Source organism: Alligator mississippiensis, chromosome 7, assembly GCF_030867095.1.
Source record: "Alligator mississippiensis isolate rAllMis1 chromosome 7, rAllMis1, whole genome shotgun sequence".
NCBI lineage: Eukaryota > Metazoa > Chordata > Crocodylia > Alligatoridae > Alligator > Alligator mississippiensis.
The window spans coordinates 45,294,679-45,309,946 of record NC_081830.1 but is presented as its reverse complement, the minus strand read 5'-3'; positions in this window follow the sequence as shown (position 1 = coordinate 45,309,946).

Here is a 15,268-nt window from a genome sequence, read left to right as displayed (position 1 = left end):
TTTAGTTGCATTTAATGTGATCACTCTCTTGATAACAAGCCAACTGGCACCGCCTTTCGGAAGTGCTAATTAGCCCATACTAAGCACCATCTAGAAGTGCTACACTATTTCTAGTTTAGGAAGTGGCCCATGTGGAGTACCAGAGCGTGCTTGAGTGTGACAGTGCCAAGAAAGCTAAGTTTACCATGTAAATGTAGCTATAGAGCTTATCTGGTTCTATGAGTTCAAAGAAAGGGTAATTACTTTAGAACTCACTCCCTTAATTTGTAGCCAAATATTCATCTAGGCCGGTCGATGTGTATAAAATAATACAAAGTACCTGCCTTCAGAATTTTACAATCTGAGATTTCAATCTTATAGTCATTTAACTTTAGGTAGGCTATATATAGTGTGTAAACTTATGCCTAACTCTTTGCAGGACCAGAGACAAATTTTAAAAAGAGGTACAGATAGCATATGGTTGATGCTAAGGGATTACTGAAATGATAAAACAACGGGAGGAATGTAAAATGCCTGGGAGAATCCTGCATTTTTCTGAAACCTGCCTCTATGATGAACATCTGTTCTTTTATACATGTCCAGCTCCTGTGACTAAGCATTCAATCCAAAGTCCACGGAAATCAAAGGACAGATATTTGTGTGCTTTGGATAAGTTCTTGAATGCTGTGACAATTTCTAGAAAAGCTGCCTTCTGGAAGCAGTATTTCTAGGGAAGCTGTAGATATACACAAATTTATCAGACTACTCCCACAAAATAAAGTATCTCGGTTTTACTCGAAGCTATTAAAAAAGAACAGTTACTATTAAAGAGGATGTTTGGAAATTAACTTCCACATATGGATCATGATAATAGAGGATTTAATAAAACCATGTACTGCAGACAATAGAAAAAAAAAGATAAATTGTATGAACAACTAGGCAACAGAAACAGGAATCTTTAATGTGTCTGTCCTGTGAGGTCAGGCCAACTCTCAGGATCTCAATATTGCGCTGTTAGACAGGAGGGTGTGTGACACAATTGCACGTATACAAACACATAAATCAATTAGGTACACACACACACACACACACACACACACACACATGTGCGCGCATGCGTGCACACACACACACACACTCTACCAGCTCAGGCACATACACATCCAAACCAGCCTAGACACATGCATACCTATTACCAATTCAAGCACATACACACTAAAAATTAGACAAAAATCAATTGTCAATACCCGCACACTCAGTACACATACACAGATCACTAATTCATATATCATGCACACAATTATGTGTGTGTGTGTGTTTAGGAAGTAAAGTATACACACACTCACCAGTTCACATACTTGGGGGAAGGTTAAGGTGAGAGAGAGAGAGTTAAAGTTGCCAGAACCGGGATTAGAACCAGTAGACTAGATAGAAGCTAGCTGAGGAACTGAGGCTTGGGTTTACTTAAGATCAAGTGGCCCCAGGGTTACTCAAGGTCACTGGTACACCAGGCAGGGAGAAAAAAAAAAGCCTGGTGGCAAGTAGGAGACAGCCAGGAAAGAGAGAGAGACAGACACCTTGGACCGATACTCTTTAATGTCTTCATCAGTGACTTGGATGAGGGAGTCAAATGTACTCTGTCCAAGTTTGCAGATGACACAAAGCTATGGGGAGAAGTGGACACGCCGGAGGGCAGGGAACAGCTGCAGGCAGACCTGGAAAGGTTGGACAAGTGGGCAGAAAACAACAGGATACAGTTCAACAAGGAGAAATGCAAAGTGCTGCACCTAGGGAGGAAAAATGTCCAGCACACCTACAGCCTAGGGAATGACCTGCTGGGTGGCACAGAGGTGGAGAGGGATCTTGGAGTCCTAGTGGACTCCAAGATGAACATGAGCCGGCAGTGTGACGAAGCCATCAGAAAAGCCAATGGCACTTTATCGTGCATCAGCAGATGCATGATGAACAGGTCCAGGGAGGTGATACTTCCCCTCTATAGGGCGCTGGTCAGACCGCAGTTGGAGTACTGCGTGCAATTCTGGGCGCCACACTTCAAGAAGGATGCGGATAACCTGGAGAGGGTCTAGAGAAGGGCAACTCGTATGGTCAAGGGCCTGCAGACCAAGCCCTACGAGGAGAGACTAGAGAAACTGGATCTTTTCAGCCTCCGCAAGAGAAGGTTGAGAGGCGACCTTGTGGCTGCCTTTAAGTTCATCACGGGGGCACAGAAGGGAATTGGTGAGTATTTATTCACCAAGGCGCCCCCGGGGGTTACAAGAAACAATGGCCACAAGCTAGCAGAGAGCAGATTTAGATTGGACATTAGGAAGAACTTCTTCACAGTTCGAGTGGCCAAGGTCTGGAACGGGCTCCCAAGGGAGGTGGTGCTCTCCCCTACCCTGGGGGTCTTCAAGAGGAGGTTAGATGAGTATCTAGCTGGGGTCATCTAGACCCAGCACTCTTTCCTGCTTATGCAGGGGGTCGGACTCGATGATCTATTGAGGTCCCTTCCGACCCTAACATCTATGAATCTATAAGAAATCTGGAAGCTTGGGGCTGGAAACTGAGGCAGACAGCTGAGATATTGTGGGGTGGGGGATGTAGATAAGTGGTGGCAAGGAGGAGACAGCGAGGAAAGAAACTGAGGCAGAAACCTGGTTGCTCAGGAGAAAAGGCAGTGGGGATAAGACAGTGGCAAAGAAACAGGGGGTCAGAGGCAGAGAGGAGCTCAGGACAGGTGTTGGAGGTGGCAGTGAGCCAGAAGCAGAAGAGGGAGAAATGAGAGAAGTTAGAGGGGCGAGGAGCAGAGATTGGAACAGAGCTGAACTGTAGTTAAGCAAACCCAACTCAGGGGTCCAAATAACAGGTTTATTAAACAGACAACATGCTATACAGTCCCATGAAGTTATTGGTTCACACACACACACACACACACACACACGCATTCACAATGGCAGCAGGACAAAGAGACTCAGTAGAAGGGCTGGAGTCCAGGTAGGGAAGAGAAGCAGAGTCCAAGTCCTTGGTTAAAGAGAGGGTGGGGGTAATAGCTACCGATAGCCCTTTCCAGGCTGGAAAGGGGTCCTTGTCCAGTAGGTGTTGTCCAGAGGGGGAGGTCACTGGCAGGGCCTCTGGGTGGATAGGTGGTTTGGCATGGTGCTGGTCCAGATGGAGAAGGTGTCCCAAAGAGTTAGTCTTTACTACCCCCTTTTATGGGGCAGACTACCTCTGATCTCCTATGGGGAGGACCTGTCCAGGCAAGGTCAGTCCTGTTCCAGAGGGCTCCAGGTGTTCTTACTGAGCATGTGCAGCCTTGGCACAATGGTGGGTTGCCTCATCTTTTGTTTCTTGAATGCCAAGGGTGGTTCCAAGGGCTGGGTCATTGGTCCAGGTATTGGTGTTGATGGTTCGGTCATTCAAAGGGAGCTATTTTTAGACCTACTGCCATTGTCTCTCAAGCACCCTCATTTATCTCCATTCATTCAGGAACCAAGTTACATAGGAGGGGTAGGTGTGAGTCATAGGTTATAAAACCAGGCATGGGGATAAGATGGAGGCTTGACATTACAAGATGGAAACTTGGCATGACTTATGCTAACTTACATATATAGGCCTAAAACAGTAATTACACGATATAAAAGCAGTAAAAAAAAAAAAAAAGCAATACAAACATAATAATTATCACTTATAAAACAGTGGATATCTATATCAAAATAGCAGGGCATTATTTGCAAAGAGGGGAGAGAAAAATAACTACCTAAAATAAAATGTTAAAGCTTATCTTGCATCTTAGTTTACTTATATTTATGTATATGGAATAGAGAGGGGGAGAAAATGTCATAAATCGTTGGGGAAGGGGAGGGAATGCATTTTAAAATAAATTTAAAAAAAAGAAAAACTGGGATTTTGCTACGTGTCAGTACTTAAGCCAGAGGCCACGACCATCATGGGCAAAGATCTGCCTACATGCCCCTCTTTCTTTAATAGCTCCTGTCTTACATACATTTAGGGCAAATGTACTGTAAGTTTTCCTGAGGCTCCTGGGAAACATTCATTTAATTGCATGATTGGGATATGATGAATCTTATCTGTGATCCCAAAAATCACATATCCTGCTATGCCACTACATTCACTACATACAGGTTTGGATGGCAGAATGTGTGATTTGAGGGATCTAAAATAAAATTCTTCACCTCCTAAGAGCATGACAGGAAGTCCTGATCATCTGACTGGTCTCCTAGCCATAAGAGTACTTGGTGCACTCCCTGGCTAGGAGCCCCAATCAGCTAAGGAACCTCCAACCTCTGGAGCAGATGGGAGTTTTGAATGGTTCCTATGTGTTCCAAAGACTGGGAACTGGCCACATGTTCAATTATAGGTGTAATAAGACCTGCCACAACATTATTGCATATATTTTGTGTAATAACTTTGTGGCTTATTCCTCCTTTTCTCACACCATTTCTTGATTGGACATGTGGCCAGGTCACTACTTAACCAGTTAAACATGTCTTAAGTATAACGTGCCAGGGCCCTTTGTTACATGACAATTGTAGCAAGGAAATTCTTGGTCATAGGTCCAAAAAAGGGAAGAAAGGCAGAAAGAATCCAGGAATTCTTGGTAAATGTCAAAAGCTGGAACTTTTAATTCAGGATCCCATAAAAAGCATCAACCTAATTCACATGCCTCAATAGCAACGGTTACATGAAATAAACATCCCTTTTTATAATCCACTCTTATGGGCAAAAAGTCAAGTGGCTGCAACACTTAAGCTAAGATCTATTCAACACAAAGTCTCATCTTCAACTGTTAAACTAATAGCTCCCCAGGAGTGGCATGCATTCCTAAGCTTCAAGCTGAGCTAAGCCTTTTGAACTGGATGTCTCCATCCCTTCTACCCATTCACTCCTATCCTCACACTGTCAGGGGGCATGTCTACGTGCGCACTTTACTGCACAGTAGATTAGTTTACTGCACAGGAAAATGTCACCATCTACATGTACACCAGTGTAGGATAGTCCTGTCAGACATAGGTACTATCCAATGGTGGAGTAAATTACTGTGCTTAAATGCATGTGTAGATGGTGATGTTGGGGTTAGATTACTCCGGCTCAAACTGCACCAGTTTCTTCAGTCACATTAATTGTACATGTAGACATGTCCAGTGAGAATCTAGTGTTCCTGTTCTTGCAATACTACATTCCTAACACTAGTAGCTGCTGTATAAAGATACAGCACTTCTGAACCCAATAATTGAAAATTGAACCCATGAGTTAGTAACAAGCTCTCTGGTCTTCTATAGTTCTAGAGAGAACTCTAACAAAGAGGGCGCTGAGAGATGTACAGTTCCTAACTGTATCTCATGGCATTTTGCAGGAAGTGCCATGAGTTACAGTGATTCCTTTGGACCCATCAGACATTCATTGTCGGGTACGGGAAGTGGGGGGAGATTGAGCTGCAGTTTGGAGCTGCTGCGGATCTGCTTTGGTGGTATCTTCAGAATGGGAGTGAGGGAAGGGAGTGGAGGGAGCTCGGTCTGGGGCTTTCCCAGTCTGTACTGGAGGGTGGGGTGGATGAATTGGAGCCAGTTCACCCAAACCACCCTCCAGAACAGACTGGGCCAGTGCCAGACTGAGTTCCCTCTGCTCCTTTCTCCTCCCATTCTGAAGACAGCACTGGCACATGCTGACAAATGTTAATGAAGTAATGTAAGAGGGTTCAGATTGTCATGTGATTGGGCATTTTTAAAGCACTCTGCAGCTGTGCACTTCTGTCAGTGCACAGTTGTACAGCACTTTAGGGTCCTGATTGTGTGACAAACGGTTACTTCTGACAGCACCCAGACTGTGCCAAGATATGGCTCCTCTAGGCTTCATTTCTTAACGTAAAGGTAATTAGAATAAAAGACAGAAAAATCAACACATCAGTGTACCCTTTCAACTGATGTCTACCTTTCTGTAGTAACTTTGGCCTTTGTGTGTAACTTAGCACAGGATTCTAATACAACAGCCTTGCCAACTGGCAATTTTATTGAGAGCCTCATATCAGTTGTTTTTCCTAATATCTCTCATTTTGTGTGAAACTCAGCTTTAAAAAAAAAAGTTTCTGTCCTTCACGGTTGAAGAGAGATGCTTGATGTTATGAACACTTACAGTTCATAATCTAGATAGTTCAAAAAGTGTTACTTCATAAAACAGAGGAATTTTTAATCCAATTGGATGACATTGGGAGTGGGGAGGGAAGCCAACACATGACTTTTGAATACTTTAGGTTGGCAGTATTGATACAAGCAATTTAACTTATTTAATAAAACTCTTCACAGGCCTACTTCATGAATTCTGTTATCTGTAGCTGCATGGTCAATTTCATTTTTTTTAACTGAAGCATTTGATGTGACCTGGCAAAATTCTCCTATATAGTCATTTTTACCTGTTTCTTAATTACTGCTATCACAAACATTTTTATAAATAGTTTGTTAGATTAAACTTTTATACCATATATAGGTATTGTTTTTATACTAGTAAACGTTCCTCAGATCTTTGTAAGATTGTTGTATCCTTTACCTACTTTGAACTGTTCTTGATTATTACAGCCTTTAAATACAGGTTCTAGTTTATATTATTATATTTTATGCTGTAGATATACATGTTTGTAAGACTACTGTTTTTCACTTGCATATTTGCTTATGTTTATCATAAAATCAATATAAATATTTAAGAAAATGCAAACTGAAAAATGTTTGTAAACATCACAGGTGTACTAATAATTAAGCACAAAAGTAATCTCCCTGAATTGAATAAAATTTAGCATGGAAGTGTCTATTTGACCAGAGCCTAAGTATCCTCAATTAGCTAAAAAAAATCCCTATATGTTTTTTTTTAAAGCTATAGTAAAGAAGGAACCAGGAGATTGAACATTAAGGACCTGAGCCTGCTTCTGTACATTATAATCACTTAAGTAGTCCTTCTGTCCCTAGCGAGTGGTTACACATTAACCAATTTAAGTGATCAGAAACTGTTTCGTGGTTTCATAGTAGCTAGGGTCAGGAGGGACCTGAACAGATCATCTAGCCTGACCCCCTGCCACAGGCAGGAATGAATGCTGGGTTCACAGAACCCCAGACAGGTGATCATCCAACCTCCTCTTGAATTTGCCCAAGGTAGGGGTGAGGACCACTTCCCTGGGAAGTTGGTTCCAGATTTTGGCCACCCTAACTGTAAAATATTACCTTCTGATCTCCAACCTAAACCTATTCTCCATCAGCTTATGACCATTGTTCCTTGTCACCCCAGGTGGTGCTGGGGAGAATAGGGCTCTGCCTATTTGCTGTTGATCTTCCCTCATGAGCTTGTACGAAGCCACCAGGTCCCTCCTCAGCCTCCTTTTGCTGAGGCTGAACAGGTTCAGGTCCTTCAGTCTCTCCTCGTAGGGCCTGTCCTGCTGTCCTCTCACCAAGAGGATGGTCCTCCTCTGAACACCCCCAGGCTGGCCACTTCCCTTTTGAAGTGCGGCGCCCAGTACTGGACACAGTACTCCAACTGTGGCCTGACCAAGTCACGTAGAGGGGAAGTATCACCTCTCTGGACCGGCTTGAGATGCACCTTTGGATGCATGACAAGGTATGGCTGGCCTTCCTGGCTGCGGTCTGGCATTGGCGGCTCATGTTCATCTTGGAGTCAATAATGACTCCAAGATCCCGTTCCTTCTCTGTGCATTCAAGAAGGGAACTCCCCAGCCTGTATATATGCTGTGGATTCCTTCTCCCAAGGTGCAGCATTTGTCTACATTGAACCCCATCCTATTCTCATCTGCCCACTTTTGTAGTCTGTCTAAATCTAGTTGCAGCCTCTCTCTCCCTTCAAGTGTGTCCATCTTAGTGTCATCAGCAAATTTGAACAGCATGCTTTCCACCCCCTTGTCCAAGTTGCTGATGAAGATGTTAAACAGTGCGGACCCGAGGACTGAGCCCTGGGGTACCCCACTGTTCACATCTCACCAGGTTGAGTACAACCCGTCCACCACTACTCTCTGGGTGTGCCCCATCAGCCAATTTTTTACCCATCCAACTGTGCAGGCATCAATGCCACCGTCGCTTAATATATTGATGAGGATGAGGTGGGAGACAGTGTCAAAGGCTTTCTTAAAGTCTAGAAAGACTACGTCCATGGCGACACCATCAACCAAGGATTTAGTTACTTGGTCATAAAAGGCAATCGGGTTGGTCAGGCAGGACCTGCCTTTGAACCCATGCTGATTGCCCCTGAGCATGATCTCCCCTGCAGGCCCCCCACAGATGTGCTCCTTGATGATTCTCGCTAAGATCTTCCCAAGCACCAAGGTGAGGTTTACAGGTCTATAGTTACTTGGGTCCTCCTTCCTCCCCATCTTGAAAACTGGGACCACATTAGCCAGTTTCCAATCCCCCGGCACCTGGCCAGATGACCATGAATACTCATACAACCAGGCCAAGGGCTCCGCGATGACCCCTGCCAGCTCCCTCAACACCCTTGGGTGGAGGGCATCTGGACCTGCAGATTTAAAAATGTCTAGCCCTTCCAGAAGATCCCTAACTACATCTGCCCTGACTGAAGGCTTGATAGAGCTATCCCCAAGATTGTCCCTACCTCTGGTAGGTGGGATATCCTGGTCCCTGTTCAAGAAAACAGAGGCAAAGAAACTTAAAAATATCAGCTTCCTTGGCTGGTGTAGCCACAAGATTATCGTTTGTGTCTTGCAGGAACCCTACATTGCCCGGTGCCCTCTTCTTACTCCCAGTGTACTTGAAAAAGGACTTTTTGTTGTTCTTAATCCTGGACACTAGCCTGAGTTCCATCTCTGCCTTGGCCTTCCTAATAGCCCTCCTACGCTCCCAAGCTGAGGAGGAGCACTCCTCCTTGGTGATAGCTCCTCCCTTCCACTGGTTGTACATCCTCCTTTTAGTCCTCAGGCATTGCTGAATGCCCTTGCTGAGCCAAGGGAGTTTCTGAGCAGTCTTACCCAGCTTACTTCTCTCAGAGACTGTTATCCTTTGGGCCTGGAGGACTGCCTCCTTAAGGTACGGCCATGCCTCATGGACTCCCATCTCCTCTACCTTCTGGGCCCTTAGTGCCTCCCCCACTAGTCTCCTAAGCTCATTGAAGTTGGCCCTTCTGAAGTCAAGGGCTTTAGCCTTGGTGTGAGCCCTTGATACCCTGTGTTTGGATAATGAAATCCAGCAGATGATGATCACTATTGCCCAGGTGGTCAAGGACCTGCAGTCCCCTCACCAGGTCATTCCCTGTGACCAGGACCAGGTCCAGCAAGGCATTACCCCTAGTGGGTCTGTGCACTTCCTGGATAAGGTGAAGGTCCTGTAATACAGCCAGAAACCTATGCGAGTGGTCAGAGCTGGCTGTCTGCTCCTCCCAGCAAATGTATGGGTAGTTTAGGTCACCCATGACAATAACATCCCTTGACCTAACCGCATCCATAAGCTGACTGGAGAAGTCCTGGTTTAGCTCTTCCCCCTGGTTGGGTGGTCTGTAGTAGACACCCACCGTAAGGTCCCTTTCGCCACGCCCCTCTTGTAGTTTGAGCCATAGTGTCTCTGCCCGACCCTCCTCTAACCCAAAGCTAATCCTTGATGATACGAGGTGCTCTTTGACATAGAGCGCAACCCCCCCACCTTTCCTCTCTGTCCTGTTTCTTCTATATAGGGTGTATCCCCGAATGCCCACTGCCCAGTCATAGGTAGGGTCCCACCAGGTTTCTGTGAGCCCTACTAAGTCTGGGTTCCTACTCGCAATCAGGAGGCACAGTTCCTCCTGCTTACTCCCCATAGTATGAGCACCCAACTGGTTTAAACCTGTAACACAATAAAAGTTTAGTGCACATAAACCAGTTTCAAAATGGCTGAAACTGGTTTAAGATTGTCACAGGGGCAATCAGATGAAAGAGCCCCAAACCCCACCCTGTGGGCTCCTAGGGCAGGAACCATGCACAAAAGAAAAAAATACAAGAGGAGCACTTACCTGCAGCAGGGCCTGCAGCGCAGCCAGAGCGGAAAAGGGAACCTACGCAGATCGTAAGCCGCACCTTTATACAGCTGAGGCCGGCCAGTGATGTCATCAGCAATCACCAGCCAGCAGGAACAAGAAGAACCATCCACGGAGGCCAGCAGGAGCAAGAGGAGAGAGAGTCAGTGGTGGCTGTCTGTGCCGGCAACAGCAGGCATAATCAGGAGGGGAGAGAGCCAGAAGAAGCTCTCTACACCAGTGATGACCGGTGTGCTCGGGAGGCAGGAGAGCCAACAGAGGCTCTCTGCACCAGCAGAGGCGGGTGCACCCAAAAGGCAGGAGAGCCAGAGGAGGCTCTCTGCACTGGCAGAGGCTGGTGTGAACAGCAAAAAGGAAAGCCCGTCAGGGCTGTACCAGGCTGGGCACCAGCCCACAGCACAGGCAGTGACTGGCCGGGACAGGAAGGACCTCAGGGCGCTGGAAGTGGAAAGCCACAGACAATGTCGAGGGAGACTGACTCCACAAGCTGCACTTGGCGGTGCGAGGTCCAGGAAGAGGAGCCTTAGCCACCCTTGGCCAGACGTTGGATCCTCGCTCAGAAAGTCCACAAGTACCAGGTGTGGAATACTAACTGGCGGGGATGGGGGAGAAGAAATCTTAGAGAGAGAGAGTAACGAGGAGGCGCCTCCATATCCTAACGGGAGGGCCGGGGAAGAAACTGGACAGATCCTCCCCAACTCATAATTTTATTTCATTTCTTTCTTTTTTCTTTCCCCCCTTTTGGAGGGGTTGTGTGATAGATAACACCAGGGATCTAAGTCTCCTAGCAAAGGAGGAGTCCTGGTGAAGGGGAAAAGAGTGTTGTATAGGAGTGCTGGCAGGGTGGCTTCTTTGCATCCTTTTTTTTCCTTTCTTCTTTTTTCCCTATTCCGGTTGCTGTTGGCCTTTTGGTTTCCGGTTTGAGGTAGCTTGGGGGCAGGAAGAGACCCAGCTTAGACTAGATAGGGGATCAGTTGGGCCACCAGAGAAGAAAGTGCTTGGGACAAGACTCAAGGGAACGTCGGGGTCAAGAGCACAGCTGCAGTGGAGGGATGGGCAACTTAAGATCCAGTGACTCGCCGAAGGTTGGTGTGAGGTTGGGGTGAGGGGAGGTGGAGCCCCACGGATGGCCATCTTGCAAACTACCCACCACTAAGGAGCCCCAGGCGGTTTGCCCCCCCGCTGAGATTACATTAAAAGTCATGGCAGGCGAGTCTGGGGGTGGCTACCTAGGTGATAAGTCTCTTCCTCAGGGTTTTCAAGAAACCTCGATACATTTGTCACCATCCATCCAGGCCAAAGCAGCATGGGACCAGCTGTTTGAGACCAGGCAGTCACAAAGATAAACCTGTTTGAATGTAGTATCCAGTTTAACAGATACGGGTCAAACCAGTTTATGCAACTTCTGTCCAAGACCCCTTCCTGGTTCAAGTTAAATCACAGTCCCCCAGCATCCCAGCATTTTGCAGCCTTAGGCTAGGCTGTGCTGTCTGCTCCAGAGAGAGATACTGGCTGCACCCTTCCACTCCCTAGCTGGAGCTATAAGGGCTGGCTCACTGCCCCCTGCCCCCCGCCCCCCCTCAGCAAACCCTGACTGAAGTCTGGGACCAGGGAGGAGGGTTAAATTTCCCTTCCCCTGAGTATGGAGCTGCCGTGCCCTGCCCTACCCTGCTTGCTTAGTGCTGGCTGCATTTGTGGACTACAAATCCCAGAGGCACCTGGAAGCAGGAAGGGGAAGTGATGAGTAACCTTGTAGAGTGCTGCTGCTGTGATTCTGGACTACAATCCGAGAGACTTTGGGGGCAGCAGAAAAAAGAGGTGAACACACAGCCCATGCTAGCTATGTGCAGAAGCTGATGCTGATAGACTGGGAGTACATGGTGGAGAGTCCAAAAGGGTGCAGGAAGTGGTGAGAGGGAAGACCCTATACTGGAGAACTGCAGAGGCAAGGGGGAAGGGACATCCCTGCCTATATTTCTTTATTTTTGTGACTAATTAGTGTCTAAATGGCAGCCAACATGGCTTTGTTGCGGGCAGGTCATGCCTGACCAACCTCACTTCCTTCTATGATCAGGTAACTTGCCACGTGGATAAGGGAGATGAGGTCAACATCATATACTTGGATTTTGAAAGGGCCTTTGACTTGGTCTTTCACAATGTTCTCATGGTAAAATTGGAAAGTTGTGGCCTCAACAACTTAACAGTCCAGTACCTGGGAAACTCACTTTGAGGCTGGACCCAGAGATTGTTAATAGATGGAACCAAGTCAATGTGGCAAAAGGTGACCAGTGGTGTCCCTCAAGGCTCAGTACTCGGACCAGTGCTTTTCAACATTTTCATCAATGATTTGGACTTGGATGTGGAAAGTGTGCTGGCAAAGTTTACAGACAACACAAAGTTATGGGGAGATGTGGTCACACTGAAAGACAGATTGAGGATTCAGGCTGACCTGGACAGGCTTATAAAGTGGGTGGATCTAAACCTGATTATGTTTAACACCGAGAAATGTAAAGTGCTCCATCTGGGGAGAAATAACCCGTAACATACTTACAGGCTCAGTGGTACTACATTAACCAGCACCACAACTGAAAGCAGGGTTGACTGATGCCTCCTGAGTCGGGGGGGGGGGGGGCACAATTTGTGGGTGGACGTGGGAGTGGACCAAAAGCCCCATATCCACTCCTGTACTTCTGTGCCATGGGTTAGTGCTCCCCTCCCCACAACATGCCACCGGCCCGTGTGACAAAAAGCTGCCCCATTTTGGGGGGCCAATCTCAGAGAGGGGCACATGCTCTTCTCCCCTGTGCCCTCCCCTACTAGTTGCCTGTGACTGAAAGAGGCCTGCAGGTCATGTTTAGCCATAACATGAATATGAGCCACCAAAGCGATGCTATAGCCGGGAAAGCAAACAACACTGGCATGCGTCAACCAGTGCATCACAGGCTAGACTAAAGATGTCATCCTCCTGCTCTACTCATATCTTCATAGTTGGTAGGGTTGGAAGGGATCTGAGCAGATCATCAAGTCCAACCCCCTGCTATGGCCAGAAAAAGTACTGGGGTAAAACGACCCCGGCAAGGTGTTCATCTAGCTCCTCTTAAAGACCCCCAGGGTAGGAGCCAGCACCACTTCTCTTGGAAGCTGGTTCCAGATCCTACCTACCCTGATAGTGAAGTAGCGCCTCCTGATGTCTAGTCTGAATCTACCCTCTGCCAGCTTGTGACCACTATTTCTAGTCACTCCTGGTAGCGCTTGGGGGAACAGGGACTCCCCCAATGCCTGCTGGTCCCCTCTGACTAGTTTGTTAATGGCCACTAGATCCCCCCTCAGCCTTCTCTTGTGGAGGCTGAACAGGTTCAGGTCCCTTAGCCTCTCCTCGTAGGGCCTGCCCTGCTGCCCCCAATCATGCAGGTGGCCCTCCTCTGGACCCTCTCCATGTTGTCCACTTCCCTCCTGAAGTGCGGCGCCCAGAACTGGACACAGTACTCCAACTGCGGCCTGACCAGTGTTGCATAGAGGAGGAGGACCACCTCCTTGGACATGCATGAGGTGCATCTGTGGTTGGCCTTCCTGACCACGTCCCCACACTGCTGGCCCATGTTCATTTTGGCATCAAGAATGACTCCAAAATCCTTTTCTGCCTCTGCACTGACAAGAAGGGAGTTCCCCAGCCTGTAGGTATGCTGCTGGTTCTTCCCCCCGCAGGGAACTCAGCATTGGTGAGGCTGCAGCTGGAATAGTGTGTCCAGTTCTGGTCATCGCAGTTCAAGAGGGATGTGGAGAAGCTGGAAAGAGTTCAAAGGAGGGCCGTACGAATGATTAGAGGTGTGGAGAACAGACCATACGAGGAGAGGCTGAGGGACATGGGACTGTTCTGCCTGGAGAAGAGAAGACTCAGAGGGGACTTGGTGGCAGCCTTTAAGTATATAAGGGGCAAACATCAGGGGCTAGAAGAACACCTGTTCACCAAGGCACCCCAGGGAAAGACTAGGAATAATGGTCATAAACTGATGAAGGATCTCTTCAGATTAGACTTTAGGAAAAACTTCTTAATGGTTCGTGTGTCCAGAGCCTGAAATAGACTCCCCCCAGAAGTGGAACAGTCATCTTCCCTGGGGATCTTCAAAAGATAACTGGATGCACACCACACTGGGGTCATCTGACCTCATCAGTCTTTCCTGCCATGAGCAAGGGAGCTGGACCTGATGATCTCTGAGGTTCCTTTTAGCCCCTAACTTCTATTAATCCATATGGCTGTATTTCCTGAATAACAAGTGAATGTCTGTTCATTTGCTTACTGGTTCAACTTTTGCAGTTTAAGCTAAACTGCAAAGACTGAATCAATTCAGCCTCAGGCTTTTTAACTGTCTGTACTTAGCCATTCAGTTCAATGAGTCAATTTATATGCTCAGTGTGAAGCATGCATGTTAACATCCTTAAAACTGGAGGCTGACATCCTGATTCTGATATTTATTTGATGTTAAGTAGTACCTTATTATTTAAGCAGTTCTTTTGTTTTTTACTGGATTTTCAAGGTAGTAAAGCTACAAAAATCCACTTTTTATTTACTTCTAAGACTGGAGCTCACATTTCAGGCAAAATAAATATTTATTAACAAAAGAGTTTATATTTACAAATAGTCTCTAAACATATTTTTAGCATGTAGCTGATTATTTTATTAAGAGAATTTTGAGTTTAAAATAAATCTGAATTTCACTGGAAATAGTCTAGTTAAAGTTTAAAGTTCCATAAATTATTTTAATGCTTTCATATTTCTGAATGTTATATTATGTTGGGGATTATCAATATTTATGTATTGTGTATACAATAATTTTATGCTTTCAAACTTGGATTATCATAACAATTTCAGAACAGGTTCAGTTAGCTCTCATCTGATGTAAATTTTGGGGAGTGCTAACATTGTTTATCAGTTGTTTATTGTGAACAGTGTGTTTTCATGCATTAATAAGGGACCGAACAAGGAGACACTATTCTGCCTTGGGTGCTTGTTCACAGTGTATTGCCTGAAACAAGTAATTTACAAATTGTGTTCTACTGATATGATATTGGTAAGTGACATCAGTATAGAGTAACAATTAGCACTGAATGAAAAAGTGTTGACACAAATTCCTGAAGGAGGTGATTTACTCTTAGTGCTGACCTGTCAGTAAACAATGCTAAATGTTGCCAAGAAACTACAACACTGTTTTAATGTTTAAGTGCTTTGGTTGATGATCACTGCTGAATTTTACTTTCC